This window comes from Amblyraja radiata, chromosome 26 (assembly GCF_010909765.2).
Source record: "Amblyraja radiata isolate CabotCenter1 chromosome 26, sAmbRad1.1.pri, whole genome shotgun sequence".
Classification (NCBI taxonomy): Eukaryota; Metazoa; Chordata; class Chondrichthyes; order Rajiformes; family Rajidae; genus Amblyraja; species Amblyraja radiata.
Genome location: NC_045981.1, coordinates 22,284,839 through 22,300,041, shown reverse-complemented (window position 1 = coordinate 22,300,041; position 15,203 = coordinate 22,284,839).

Sequence of the window (15,203 nt, the reverse complement as noted above, 5' to 3'; positions counted from 1 at the left end):
CCGCTGCCCAGCGCTTCATTGTGGCACGGCTGCATCAGATCTCTGGATCTTGATGAGAAACAGTGACTAGACTGGCCAACCCTGGTCATAAAGGCAAGATAGAATCCACCTTCACCTTTTCCGTCCATACACTTTCTAGCTGGTAGCTTTAATGATGACTTAGACACTTATCATTGAACAAAGTCATTATACCAAAAATTAAACTCAAAGCTGAAGGGAAATTAAATGTGTTTTAATATAAATTTGCAGAATGATGATTGCTGAAGGTGGCAAATACACATAACTGATGAAGAATCTTGGACTATGAACTGCTTTCTTTCCACAGATGTTGCTTGTTTTGATGTTTTTAAATACCAGTTTGTCTAAGCTTTCGGTTACCTGCCTTAATCTCTCTTTAACTGGTGTCATATCCTGTCTGATTGCATCCTCTGGTAATTTGCTATGTTAAATACATTGTCTAAATGCAAGATGTTTTTGATCAAACAAATTATATGGAGCCTTGTTTGGACAATCGGGAATGGCTTCATATTAATTTCCTGTCAGTGGGTTTAAACCAATTTGCCTGGACTTACAGTGGTGTGTTGTCTTGACCTGCCAGGCCGGAGATTCCAGCCAGGCTCTCTGGAACAAGCCTGGAAACTACATGATAGCCGGAGAGCTTTTATAAAAACACATTCACTCCGTGGTATCCCCCACAGAGAGCAAGGGAGAGAGAGAGAGAGAGCGAGAGAGGGGAGAGAAAAATAAAAGGAGAGAGTGTGCGAGGGAGAGAGAGAGAGGAAGCAAAGGAGAGAGAGAGAGTGAGAGAGCAAGAGAGAGATGTGGAGAGAAAGAGAGATTGGAAACTGCAGCTAGTGAATGAATAGGAGGAATGAAGAATTGGAAAAGACAGACTGAACAAAAACACATTTTCTGCACAAGGTTTCCCTGGAGATTGCCACTTAGGTTGCACCATATTTGCACCACAAAATGAAATTTCTTCAAAACCCTCACGCCACGGTCTGTTTAAAATTGAATCATTCAATCCATCCTTAAGGGTCTGGACAACTTAAAATAAATTAAAATTTCAGATGAAATGCCAGCGTGAATTTTGTAAACCCTCCCTCTCATGTCCTTACAATTGAACCATGGGCTGGACACTGAGGAGGGGTGCGGGGAACGGTGAAGGAGGGCGGATTGATGTTTGGATTCGGTTTTTCAGGGATTGAATGATCGCTTCAGTTTCAGCTGTGGGTTAATGCAGTTTGGGAGGTGAACAAACGAGGAAAAATACAATGAAGTGGCGGAATATTGGGAGGTGCGGATGAACAGTGTGGAATGTATGTCCACAGCCCTTGAAAGGTAGCAGGCCAAGATAAAAGGTGTTTTTCAAAAGCATTTAGGAAGCTTTTATTTACTATGCAAGATATAAAATATAAGATCAAGAGGGTTATGCTAGGAATACATGCTTGTTAGGTTTTAGAATATTGTGTGGATTTCTCGTCACCACCTTACAGGGAAAAGCGATTGCTTTAGTCAAAAGAGATTCATGAGGATTTTGCCAAAACTGGAAAATTGTAGATATAACTAGAAATGTATAAAACGGGGTGATTTTCTTTGGAAGAATATGAGCTGAGGAGAAACATAGTTGAGAAGTATAACATTATGAGCGAACTAGATAGAATAAAGTGGAAGAACCCGTTTCCCTAAGCAGAAGGTCAAAAGCCAGGTTGATAATTGGTAGAATTAGAGTGTATCACTGTTTACAAGGGCATTCAGTTTTAGTTTATTTTCGTTTTGTTTATTATTGTCACGTGTACCAAGGTACAGTGAAGACCTTTTATTGTTGCCTGCTAGTCAGGCAGCGTAAAGACTGTACATGATTACAATCTAGCCGTCCACAGTGAACTGAAACAGGATAAAGGGCATATTATTTAGTGCAAGATAACATCTGATTAAAGATAGTTCACATTAGATGGGAAGTCAGGACCACACTGTTGCTGGTGAGAGAACGGTTCAGTTGCCTGATAACAGCTGAGAAGAAACTGTACCTGAAATTTGATGAGTGTAGCACTAATAGAGGCTTCTAATAAGTGTGTAACTATAATCAGTGGGATTGCCTTTAGCTCAGTTTATTTAGATTAGACATACAGTGTGGAAATAGGCCCTTTGGTCCATCCAGTCCGCACCGACCAGCGATCTCCGCACACTTACGCTACCCTACACACATTAGGGACAATGTACATTTATACCAAGCCAATTAACTTACAAACCTGTACGTCTTTGGCGTAAAGGTTTATTGGCATGGTTTCTAATGAGTGTGCCACTACGTACAATGAGTTGAAGTGAGTACGTCACCACGTGTACGTGCTAGCACATGCAGTGAGTTCTGATGAATGCATTGTCTATGTTTGCAGGAGATTTTTATTTGAAATGCATTCTGCATACACTCAAAAAATCATTGATTGTATGAAGATCATTGGAGTAAATAAGTCAAATGAAGAGTAGCTGCACCCTTAATGCCCAGCTATGCACAGTCACCAGATGAGTTGGCCCCAGCCTGATTAAATTACCCCTTTAAATCAGGACACAAGACAGCGAAAGCATTTTTCTTATATTAGGATGGCGAAGGATCTTTCTTTGGTGTGTGGCGTCTCGGCAGTGTGAACATATGGGCTGACGGATTTTACACTCTTCTTACTTGCTTCTCACATTGCAATCTGTGAGGGTGTGAGATGCTCAATTAATCCAAATGGGTTTTTTGGCTGGTGCGTTCTAGCATGGCAGCACTATCTAGGCGTCTGGGTACACCGCTCTCTTCAAATCCTTAATAAATGGGACTGGTATTAATCAGGAGCCAAGAACTCAGGCAACAAATGTCAAAGCAATCTCTGTAACTTACTGTAGGCCACCAATAGAGCAGGGGAACTGCCAGCTCTGATTCAACGGAGAACGGTTCAGCCACATTGCATTGACATGTGAGCAATTGCTATATGTAGGATGCATTTCAGCAGGTGTGAATCAGAAGGATTGTTTTGCACTTTCCAGTAGGATGATGAGAAAATAAGACTTTCATTTGTATAGCAACATTCACTGCCACTGTAATTTGTGCTCAGCAAGCTCCCAACATGTGACAATAACTTTTATACGTGATGTTGGCTGAGATGTAAACATTGGCCTGCCTTCAAACGACCCCTCAAGTGTTGGATTGTTCAGTAGCTAAAAGGGATTACGGGTTTAGACCATCATGAGGCAGGTTAGGTTTACATTACCGATGATGTGCTGCTGTTAGTGTAGAACTCCTGCTCAGTACAAGAGGAAACACATGCTTGGATATTTGGTGTACGTGCTTGCCTGAAGAGCCGATGATGCAAAGCAGATGAATAATATGCAGGATTATGATTAATATGCTCCAAATCAAAATTGTGCCGAGTTTTAGCTGCCAGAGGGGGTAGCTGAGTCGGGTACTATCGCAATGTTTATGAAACATTTAGACAGGTACGTGGATGCGACAGGTTTAGATGGATATGGGCCAAATGCAGGCAGGTGGGACTAGTGTAGATGAGATATGTTGGTCGGTGTGGGCAACGTTTTCATGCTGTGTGACTCCGCGACTCTTTGACCCTATGTAACCCTTGACATCCATGAAATAGGGCCATTTAGAATTTACTTTAATCTAATTTGATAGGTGACACCACTGAGAGCCCACCTTCTGTTCTGGTTTTGTGATCAACTCTCCAGAGTGGGTCTTAAACTCAAAACCATTTGAAGACCAGAGCAAATACAGAAAATGTTCACCAGCTCAGGCATTATCTGTGGGAAGAGAATCAGAATTAACTTTTCAGATCAATGACCCTTCATCAGAACTCAACGGAAAAGCTAACATCTCACCCAGTGAGCCACATGAAGAACTTTATTAAAATATTTTTAAGAAGAATTCTCTCAGTTAGCAGTTGAGCCAGAGAGATAGATGCCCAAGGTAAGGCCTAACACTGAGCCGTGAGCTAATGCTAATCTCCAGTTGTGGAGGACAAGGAAACAAAAATGATTTGGCCCCACATTCCCCCCCATGGTGTATATTGTACACAGTGAATGGTATGTAATGCATGATGGAGAACATGGTCAGGCTTCTCTTGGATGGATAGTCTACAGCTGGTCATTGAACACGAAGATACAAGCAGCTACTATCTACAGAATCCGGCATAAACAGTCCCTTGATGAAAAATGGAAGAGGATTGTGAAAAATAATTTAACCATAATTTAACCTGGGTTCCCCCTGGACTAAAAATAAGAACTATAAATTTCTTAATTTATACAGGTAACAGGCTAGCATTAGCCCTAACTGCCTATCACTCATAGTGCCCATCCAACTCTCATATTTTATACTTTCTCACAGCATAGATGGCTGCCATTTGTCCCATCAAAACTATGGAAGGTCTCGGAGTTTCCTTGTGATCACTCCCTGACACGCACACACTTATGCCCCTGTCCCACTTAGGAAACCTGAACGGAAACCTCTGGAGACTTTGCGCCCCACTCAAGGTTTCCGTGCAGTTCCCGGAGGTTGCAGGTGGTTGCCGGAGGTTGCAGGTAGTGGAAGCAGGTAGGGAGACTGACAAAAACCTCCGGGAACCTCCGGGAACCGCACGGAAACCTTGGGTGTTGCGCAAAGTCTCCAGAGGTTTCCGTTCAGGTTTCCTAAGTGGGACAGGGGAACCTCTGCATGGTTCTCCTGCCACTCAACCTCATTAACAGCAATTTACAGAAGCCAATTAACCTACCAGGTGGATCGGAGCATGTGGTGGTGAGTCGTTCCTTTGGCTGCTTCCAGTGCTTGTGGAGAAGTTCCTCACAGGATGCAGAGATATCAGTGATGATGAAGAAATGTTGGTATACATCCAAGGTCAAATGGTATGTGAATCATTGATTTGGCAGAGCTCCCTGGTACCCACAGCCACTGTCTTGGTGTAGAGGTTGTGGGTTTAGCAGATGATGACAGGAAGTCATTATAGAGCCAATCCGTTAGGTTCTTCCTAAGCAATGTTTAGTTTAGCTTAGAGATACACGTGGAAAGCCGACCAGCGATCACCTGGACACTAGTTCTATCCTACACACACTAGGGATAATTTACAGGAGCCAATTAACCTGCAAACCTGCACATCTTTGGAATATGGAGGAAGCCGGAGCATCCGGAGAAAACCCACCCATGTCATGGGGAAGACATAAAAACTCTGTATAGACACTACCCATAGTCAGGATTGAACCTGGGTCTCTGGCACTGTGAGGCAGCAACTCTACTGCTGCGCCACAATGCCACCAGTGCTTGTCTGTGGCTAGTAGTTCTGTGGGTGATACTCTCATAGTTGGTCAGCATATGAGAGGAAACCAGAGCACCTGGAGAAAACCCACGTGGTTGCAGGGATAACTTACAAACTCCATACAGGCAACACTAGTAGTCAGGATCGAATCCGGATCTCTGGCGCTATAAGACAGGAACTCTACTGCTTTACCACTGTGCCACCCCAACCTGCATGTCTTTGGAGTGTGGGAGGAACCGGCGCTCTGGAGAAAACAAGTGTACAAACTCTGTACAGCCAGCACCCACAGTCAGGATAAAACCCGGGTCTCTGGTGCTGTAAGGCAGTAACTCAGCCACTGCGTCATTGTGCCGTGGTGATCACAAAATAACTGCTAAAGAGATGCAAGAACATTCCGTTTTCGAGAGCCTGATCTCAGTAAAGCCATCAGTTGAGAAACAATAATGTTTCTGTTATGCTCTGTGTAAGATTGAAAACAGCAAGTATTCAATGATTTTCTCATTACCTTGTTGAGATTGTGAGTGTGAGAGGAGGTACCTGGAACATGCTGCCAAAGAAGATGGAAGAAGCAGATGCAATAGCATCAGAACTGAAACATTGAGACAGACGCGTGAACAGGCAGGAAGAAGAGGGATATGGACCATGTGCAGGGAGGTGGCACAAGTTTGGGCTGACATTATGGTTGGCAGAGGCCTGCAGGGCAGAAGAGCCTGTTCTTGCACTATGCTCTATGTCCAATTATACTATACCTACAAGTAAAATTACTCACATTAGAACAGGCATTAAATTCGTCCTGAAGATTTTTTAATATCTGTGGTCCAATGCCACGCTATGTACATTGACTAAGTAAGTTTTTATATCCCTTGGTAAGACTCACCTCAAATACTTTCCCATGCTTGTGTTTCTCCTCAGATTTATTTTCTTGTCACCTTTTGTCTTGTTTGTGGTGTACATCCCTGACTGATGGAGGAATGCATAACTTTAATCCAACTGCTACATGAATAGGCTGACAGTTGTCGCTGTTCTCTCTGTTTAAGACACGATCAGACCCTTTCAAACAGACCAGCTGGGTTGAGAAACCTACAGCCTGATAAAGAATGGCCTTTCTTTAATTACTGAGACTGGGAAGTAACAGATAATATCCCAAGAAGTGTTAACAAGAACCATTTTCTCCGCACCTCCCACAGAAGTGTAAACACACGGGGGCAGAGAAGCAGAGATTAGGAAGGGTGGTTAAAAGTATCAGCAGATGTGGGTTTTTAGAAAGATCTTAAAGGCCGGAGGTACAGAAAACAAAGTGATTCAGGATTGAAGATTCAGAGGGCAAAGCCACATGGTAAAAGTAGGAGGGAAGCAGAGTATTAAGAGGGCTATGGAGACAAGTTAAAATTACACTCAATATTAAGAGTGGGGGATCTGTTTTGAAATTCTCATGTCTGCTATGTTAATGAAGCGATTTATCGATTATTATTTTAAACTTAGTGTTTCCTTTGGCAAGAACATCAGTGAGGGGTTTGCAATGAATGATCGGTGGTGAGGGGTTGAATATGAATCAATAGTGAGGGGCTTGCTATAAATTATCAGTGAGGGCCACAACTGTAGCCCAAATAATGATCCAGTTAATCTTTCTGACCTAGTGTGAACTGATTATGTGCTTCCTGAATGAACTGAAATCAAGTTACAGTGTATCTGGTCTCTTATCTGTTTTTTAAAATCTTGGTACAGATGCAGTGAGTGCTTTGCTAAAGCTGCATCTAAATGAGATGTAAATGGCGCTGATGCCTGACAGAGCGCGTGTCTCCTGGCAAGCCAGGGCGCTCCAGAGGGAGCACCAGCTTGGAGCGGCAAGTGGCAGCAAAGGCTATTTCCTATGCCGTTTTATTCCTTTCTTATTTTCTGCATGTTCTGTGCGTTTACATTTCTGTCTCTTCTAGTCTTGCCTGCCATCGCGGCTCAATGTCAACAAACATGCATTGGGTCACATCACAGTGCTCCCCTCCATAGGGCGTTCATTGGAGCGTGAAGCATTACCGCTGAGGCACGCATGCCATATATCTGTGCCATCCATCTGAGAATGAAAAATGGTACAGAAGCAAAGGCACCATGCTGGAAATCCTGAGGTGCAGAAAACAACAGCAATACTCAGCACAGCTGACAGCATCTATGGAGGGAGAAATGGAGTTAATATTTCATATCAATGCCCTTCAATCGGAACAGAAAACTGTTAGCTCAGACATGTATACAAGTACAGGTCAGCGGCAGGATATTCTGTAACGAAGATACTTAATTGGAACATTGAACATAGAATAGTTCAGTGTAAGTACAGGCCCTTCGGCCCATCATTGTCCATGCAGAACATGATGCCAAATTAAACTAATCCCTTCATATCCCTCCATTCCCTGCATATCCATGTGGCCATCTAAAAGCCTCTTCAACATCACTGTCATAGCTGCTTCCACCACCTGACAGCATGTTCCAGGCACCTACTATTATCTGTGTAAAAAATTTAAGCTTTGCCCCTATCATCTTAAAGCCATGTCCTCTAGTTTTTGACATTTCCACCCTGGGATAAGGTTCTGACTGCCTGTAATAATTTTATAAACTTTGATCAGGTCTCCTCTCAGCTGCAGATGCTTCAGAGAAACAATCCAAAGCAGTCAAAACTTTCCTGTTGAAATTCACTCTTACAGACAATAGCTGATATTCATTCATAAAGACAATATTCTGATAATCACCTTCTGCTCTCATTGCCAAAGCCTTCACATCCTTCCTGTAATGAGATGACACAGTGTTTCAAATGCAGCCTAACCAAAGTGTTATAATTCCTGACACCTCAAGGCCTTTCTGCTATATTGAAGACATCAGAACTTGTGTGGATGAGGGCAGCTCCAGCAACACCCACAAACCCCGATGCCAAGCAGCCTGCTTGTGTCCCGATCCACCATCGAACATTTAATTCCCTACACCACCAGCGCACCCTAGCTGAAAGGTGCATCATCTACAAACTGCACTGCTACTCCTCCAATCTACCCTGCCAACAACTCCCAAACCTAACACCTCTACTAGCAAGAAGGACAAGAGCAGAAGGTAATGAGGACACCACTAGCTCCACAGTAGGTTCTCTTTCAAATCAAGGGATTAATGAATAGACACTAGATGCTGGCTTGGTCACCAATACCTGGATCACAAATAAATGAACAATTTGATAAACGAATACAGCAGAAGTGGAGATGGTGGAGAGCTTCGAATTCCTATGCATTTCATTGTTCCATCCCGGGACATATGACAATACAACACATTGATGCTACTGCCAAAAAAAACACACCAATGCCTCTACTTCCATAAAAGATGAAGGAAGTTCTGCATGTCTCCAACTACTAATGCCAATTTCTCCGGATGCGCCATAAAAAGCATCCTATTGGGATGCCTGACAATTTGGCCTGTTCTGCCCAAGTCTGCAAGAAATTACAGTGTTGTCGATATAGCTGAGTCCATCAAGCAAACCAGCCATCGTCACCATCCACACTTCACACTGCCTTGGGAAAGCAGTCAATATAATAGAAAGCAGTCAATATAAAGTGTAAGACCACTTACACTTGGTCTTCCCTCTCGTTCCCTCTCGTGTCCAGCAGCAGATAGACATGCTTAAGGCATGAAACACCAAATTGAAGACCAGCATCCTTTCTGCTTTTTTTAAAAATTGCATTTATTTATTTTTTTATTTTTTATTAGAAGTACAGTAAATTACAATAATACACATCAGATATATCTTATTACATTTGTTGTACCACTTCGTTTTTCGAGCTTCAAAAAAGATAGAAATAAAAGAAGTAAGGAAAGTGAGCAAGAATCGTGAAGGTGCAGGAAAGTGTTGGGAAAAGAAAGCCCCTTAGGGAAGAAGTTAGAGAAGGAAGTAAAGAAAGGAAATAAGACCCTAGAGAGAAAAGAAAAAAAAAGGAAAAACAATCGCTCTATTGTAACACAAAACTCGCAAAAAAGGATATACCAACCGTGTTTTAAAAAAATATATATTTTATACCCCCCGTTACCAGATCCGGGTACCATTTATATTTTAAATTACTATTGCACCTTATGCTTGTAATAGTTCCATAAATGCAGACCACGTCTTTTGGAAGTGGTCTGCTTTGCCTGCTAGGAGGAGTCTCATCTCTTCCAAGTGTAGTGTTTCGAACATGTTTGAAATCCACATTTTTATTGTTGGTATTGGAGCATTTTTCCAAAATTTGAGTATAAGCTTTTTTCCCATTATTAGCCCGTAATTAAGTAAGTTCTTTTGAAACACGTTTAGTTCGGGGCTACCTTCCGATATTCCAAAAATGATCCATTCTGCTTTTGGTACAAGTTTTATTTTAAATAATTTTGTGAAGATTTCAAATATTTCGTTCCAGAATTTTTGGATTTTTATACAAAAAACAAAAGAGTGCGCTATGGTAGCTTCTTGTGACTGACATTTATCACAAATGGGTGAGACATTGGGGAAAAGTTTATTTATTTTAGTTTTTGAATAATATAGTCTATGTAATGTTTTATATTGAATTAGAGTATGTCGTACGTTGATCGAGCATTTATGCACATATAGTAAGTGTTTATCCCAGCTCTCTTTTGAAATTTTTATAGTTAGTTCTTGTTCCCAGTCTCTTCTAATACCATCGGTTGTAGGTATTTCTATATTTAAAATAATGTTGTATAAGTATGATATTAGATTTGCTGATTCAGCCTTTGTCTTCACGGCTTCATCCAATAAGTCTGGAGGCATGTTATGATAGTCTTTTGTGTATTTTTTCAGATAGTCACGGATTTGAAGATATTTAAAATATTGATTATTTTTCAAATTATATTTCAGTTGTAATTGTTGAAATGATAATAATTTTCCTAATTCATACAAGTCTCCGAACGTTTTGATTCCCATTCTTTCCCATTGTGTAAATGATTTATCTATAATTGAAGGTTTAAACGACGGGTTATTGACTATTGGCATTAAAAGAGATAGATTTCTTAATTTTAGATTCTGTTTTATTTGTTTCCAAGTTCTAATTGTGCTATGTATCATTGGATTTTTATTATAATTTTTGTTATTCAGATTCATTGGTGAGAGGAGAGTCGCTCCTGTATTACACGGAGAGCAGTCCTCTCTCTCCATTACAATCCAGTCCACCTGCTGGGCAGAGTTGTCCAGCAGGTGAATCATATTTTTAATATTTACTGCCCAATTATAGTACATAAAGTTAGGGAGCGCTAGACCACCCATCTCTTTTGGTTTACTAAGGTGTGCTCTTTGTATTCTGTGGGATTTATAATCCCATATAAAATTTGTAATGTCTGAGTCTAGTTTTTTGAAAAACTTTTTTAGAAGATATATTGGAATTGATTGAAATAAATATAGGATTTGTGGTAAAAAGATCATTTTTATAGCATTTATTTGACCTATTAAAGACATCGGGAGCGTTTTCCAGAATTTGATTAGATTATTTAGTTTCTTAAGTAAGGGGCTATAATTGGCATTAAACATAGCGTGATAGTTTCTAGTGATTTCAATTCCTAAATATTTAAATTTTTCTGTGGCTATATTAAAGGGGAATTTCAAGAGATGTGTTGAGTCTTTCGGTTTTATCGACATAATTTCACTTTTGTTCCAGTTTATTCTGTATCCTGAGAAAGATCCAAAGTCCTCAATTAGATTTAATATGTTTGGTATACTGATTTGGGGTTTTGTGATATACAGTAATACATCATCTGCATATAAGGATATTTTGTTATTTGAATATTTTGTATTATCCTTTCTGCTTTTATCAGACTATTAAACCAACCTCTTGTAAACTAATGAGAGTCCCAATCTCCAAATCTACCTCTTTTATTGACCTGCCTGAGTTGAATTCCAAACACTGGATTGGGATGCGATCAAGCAGAGACAGACCCCCTGTATATTAGGAAGTAGCACACTTCATGCTGTGAGAGCCTACTATTGTGCGAGTGGCCCACAGAGAGTTTGGTTTACACATATGTGACTACAAAATATAAAAGTGACAACTAAGTGTGTGCTGGAACACAGAACACAGAATATGAGAACGGTAGGAACAGGCTCTTTGACCCATCATGTCTGTACCAAACGTGATGCCAATCTAACTAATCCTATCTGCCTGCACATGGTATAAATCACTTGCCATCTCCTACCTCACCCCTCACACTCAACTCTTTCTGCTGCCAACTCCCCTCTACAAGTCCTGATGCAGGGTCTCTCCTTGAAACAGTGACCATCCCTTTCTTTACAATTGTTGCCTGACCAGCTGAACTCCCCCAACCACTTGATTTTGCTGCCTGCATCCCTCTGTTCCCTGTTTGTTCATGCACCTATCTAAATGCTTATTAAATATTGATATTAAACACAGTTGAAACCATTACATGTGACTGAAATCATTCCATGCCTGAGCAAATGCACAGAGGACCAGCAAGAAAGATGACTTCACTGATTTTCAAAAATGTTTCATTTTTCATTGCAATTTGGTCATGCAGAGTACACAAACATGAAGCTGGATCTAATATCCAGCCAAATTATTTTTGAAAAATGCAGATAAAATACGAATGGGAGGAAAGAATACAAGAGGGTGGAAGGCAGAAGGAGAAAGGGCAGAAGGCAAACAGGAATGGTGATGGGACAAGTCAATACACAAAATGTATAAAGGGATCGTGACAGAAGAAACTGTAGATGTTGGAATCTTGAGCAACACAATCCTCAGACTCCAAGTGACAAGGTTCCAACCCAAAACATTATCTATCTACCCCCTCCACAGATGCTGGTAGACCCACTGAGTTCATCCAGCACTTTTGCTCAAGTATCAAGGGGTTATGTCAAATATTAATGAATGCTGAATTTAAGTGAAGCCTTTTTGGTGTGGGGTGGAATGATGAAGATCTATCTTACTCTGAGCTTGAATAGATCAAGGGCAACAAGATCAATGGAAGTGAGAGAGGATAATGCCATCTGTGTTTAGGCATCTGGCCTTGGGCTGAATTAATATGTTCATCACCAAAGGTTGGGTCCTCCAATGCAGTAAAGGCCACCTATTCCAGCTCTTAGTCCAGCAGAGTCTCAAATCATTCCTGGGTTCAAGTCCTTCTCTTCCTCTAACTTCTTCCCTGTGATTCATTGGGTAAATAGAGTGAAGATACCCTTTATGGAAGGCAGTAACTTTAAACAAAACCACAAGTTTCTATCATACCATGTACCAGGGCAGCACAGTGGCATAGTAGTAGAGCTAGTGCCTTACAATGCCAGAGACCCGAGTTCAATCCTGACTATGACTGGTGTCAGTACCGGTTTTGTACGTTCTCCAGTGGCTGTGTGGGTTTTCTCTGGGTGCTCCGGTTTCCTCCCACATCCCAATGACTTGCAGGTTTGTAGATTAATTGGCTTCTGTAAATTGTCCCTAGTGTGTAAGATAGAGCATGCATACGGATGATTGCTGGTCAGCACAGTCTCGATGGGCCAAAGGGTCTGTTTCCACGCTGTATCTCTAAACTAAACTAAACTAAACCAAATGTGATAGAAACCAGCTGTAAAGTACACATCATACAAATGTATATACAGTTGTATGAAGGCCCTCTACCAGCATAGCTTAGGGTCTCAACTTTTAAAAGCGCCCCACAAAACCTCTTAAATGTTTCACTTGCTTTCCTAAGTGAAACATGAAAATCCCAGAACATCTCATCAGGAGGCAGTGGTGAGCTGTTGTTGGGATTCCATCAGGATGCTGGGCATCTACATGGGGCGGGTGGCTCGGTTCAATTTGCACCACACTCGGCACATCAGGTTGAGTAGCATCTGAAGATCCAAACTTGGTTCATTGGTCGGAGACAGAGGGTGACAGCTGAGGCCAGTGATGTACTACAGGGATCAGTGCTGGCATCCTTACAGTTAGTTATTTACATTAACTGAGACTAAGATTGTGGTGGGGAAGGTGACAAGGAAAGTCGGTAGCTCTGAACGGTCTGTAAGCTCACTCCTGAGCACTGGGATAGCAGCCTAAAGCTCCGTGATCGGCTTGGGAAGCAGATAAAGGTGACCTCAGTGCTGGAAGTGACAGATAGCATGATTGTGGTGGTCATGTGTTGTGGTGTTGGTGGAGGTGGCCAAGGGACGCCTCACAGCACCCGAGTGAGCGAGGGAATCAAACGCAGCCTACGGTGGCTGCACGTAATGGCGGTGCAATGAGCCCATGGCAGGCCGACCTCTACTTCATTGATCCAGGACAACAGACCTTAAAGTGAGGATATAAGGAGTTGCATCTCCCCCGGGGCTAATATTGGACTTTTCTGAGACTTGGAAGTTGCAAGTTGGCACTGGATCATCCCAAGTTTCGGCATGCTGTTCCTGAAGAGGGTCTATTGAGCTCATGTGTTGTATGATTTGATAGCATGCTGAACAAGTTTTTCAACGTATCTCGGCACAAGTGACAATTAAAAAAAAAATTGAACCATTGAAGAATCCTCAACACTTAAGTTTAAGTCGAAGACTGGAGCATCAATATACATTATGTTTCTGCTTTTAGATCTAAGGGGTCATAGGTCACCCATTTAAGATAGTGAGGAGTTGAAATGTTTTTTCCTTTATAGGATCATGAGTGCTTCGAATTCCCTTCCCAAGCAGAGGCTATTGACTTTTTCGGAATCCGAATGCAGAGAAAGATGGAAGGCAACCTAACATAAGCGGGAATGTGAAATTGAGTTAACAGTCAGATCAGCCGTGATATTAGTGAAGGGGGGAGAGCGCTCGAGGGCTAAGTGACCTACTCCTGCTCCCAATCTGAATGTTTGTATGTGTGCTTGTAAAGCAGCAAGTCACCACATTTATCATGTCTTGGCAGATCTTCTAATGTATTATAAAAATAGACAAGCACAACCAACATCACTTGCTTAAAGGGTAATTTGTTAATACAATCCTCTCGAATTGCAATTGCATTTTATGCAGTTTTTGTTCAATGTTGTGCATTTTAAAATTATTACTTTTTAATATAGTGGAATGCAAAAAATGACTATATGCAGGTTATTTTGGGTTACTCCAGAAATTCGACTGCCTGCTTCAGGATGCAAATCTCCCTTGTGCCCTGACTATAGATTGCTTCAGGGGACAGGTGATATTCCTCCTGCAGTGAACCAGGAGCCTCCGTAGAGCCAGGAAAATAATCAAAGACCCCTTCCATCCTGGACAGTCACTGTTCAACCTCCTGCCCTCTGGTAGGCGGTACAGGTGCGTCAAAAGCCGGACAAACAGACTCAAGAACAGTTTCTTTCCCTGAGCCATTAGAACTCTAAATTCCTCAACTATCCACACAACATGAGAATGCTGTCATCAATTCCACTATAAAACAGACCACTCAGTTAATATTTCCTCTTTTTTTAAATCCTTTAAAGTATTTACTAAATTTAAAGTGTAATATTCTCCCAGTGCAAAATAACGTATAGAATGCACTGGACGTGACTTTGTCTTGTATGGATGTTTTGGTTACACTGATCAGGAGTAGCACTCCTAATTACGTTGTATTTCTAAGTACAATGACAATAAAGGCTTATTATTATATGGAACATTCAGAAAAACACGGGCATCTTTGAATCCTCTGTGGACATCCCGGCTTTTCCAGCAGAGCCCAAGGCTCGGAGGCCTGCTGGATAACTTGGTAACTTGCTCCATCCTCACAATGGTGAGGCTGCACCCTGCTGTAAAAAGATACTATTAAGCTGAAAATAGTGCTGAGAAGATTTATGAAGATGTCACCAAGACTCCAGGGCCTGAGATACAGGGAGAGGCTGTGTAGGCGAGGACTTTATTCCGTGAAGTACAGTGGGCTGAGGGGTAGAAGCTCCGTCATTGATCCTGTTTTGTTTTGCATT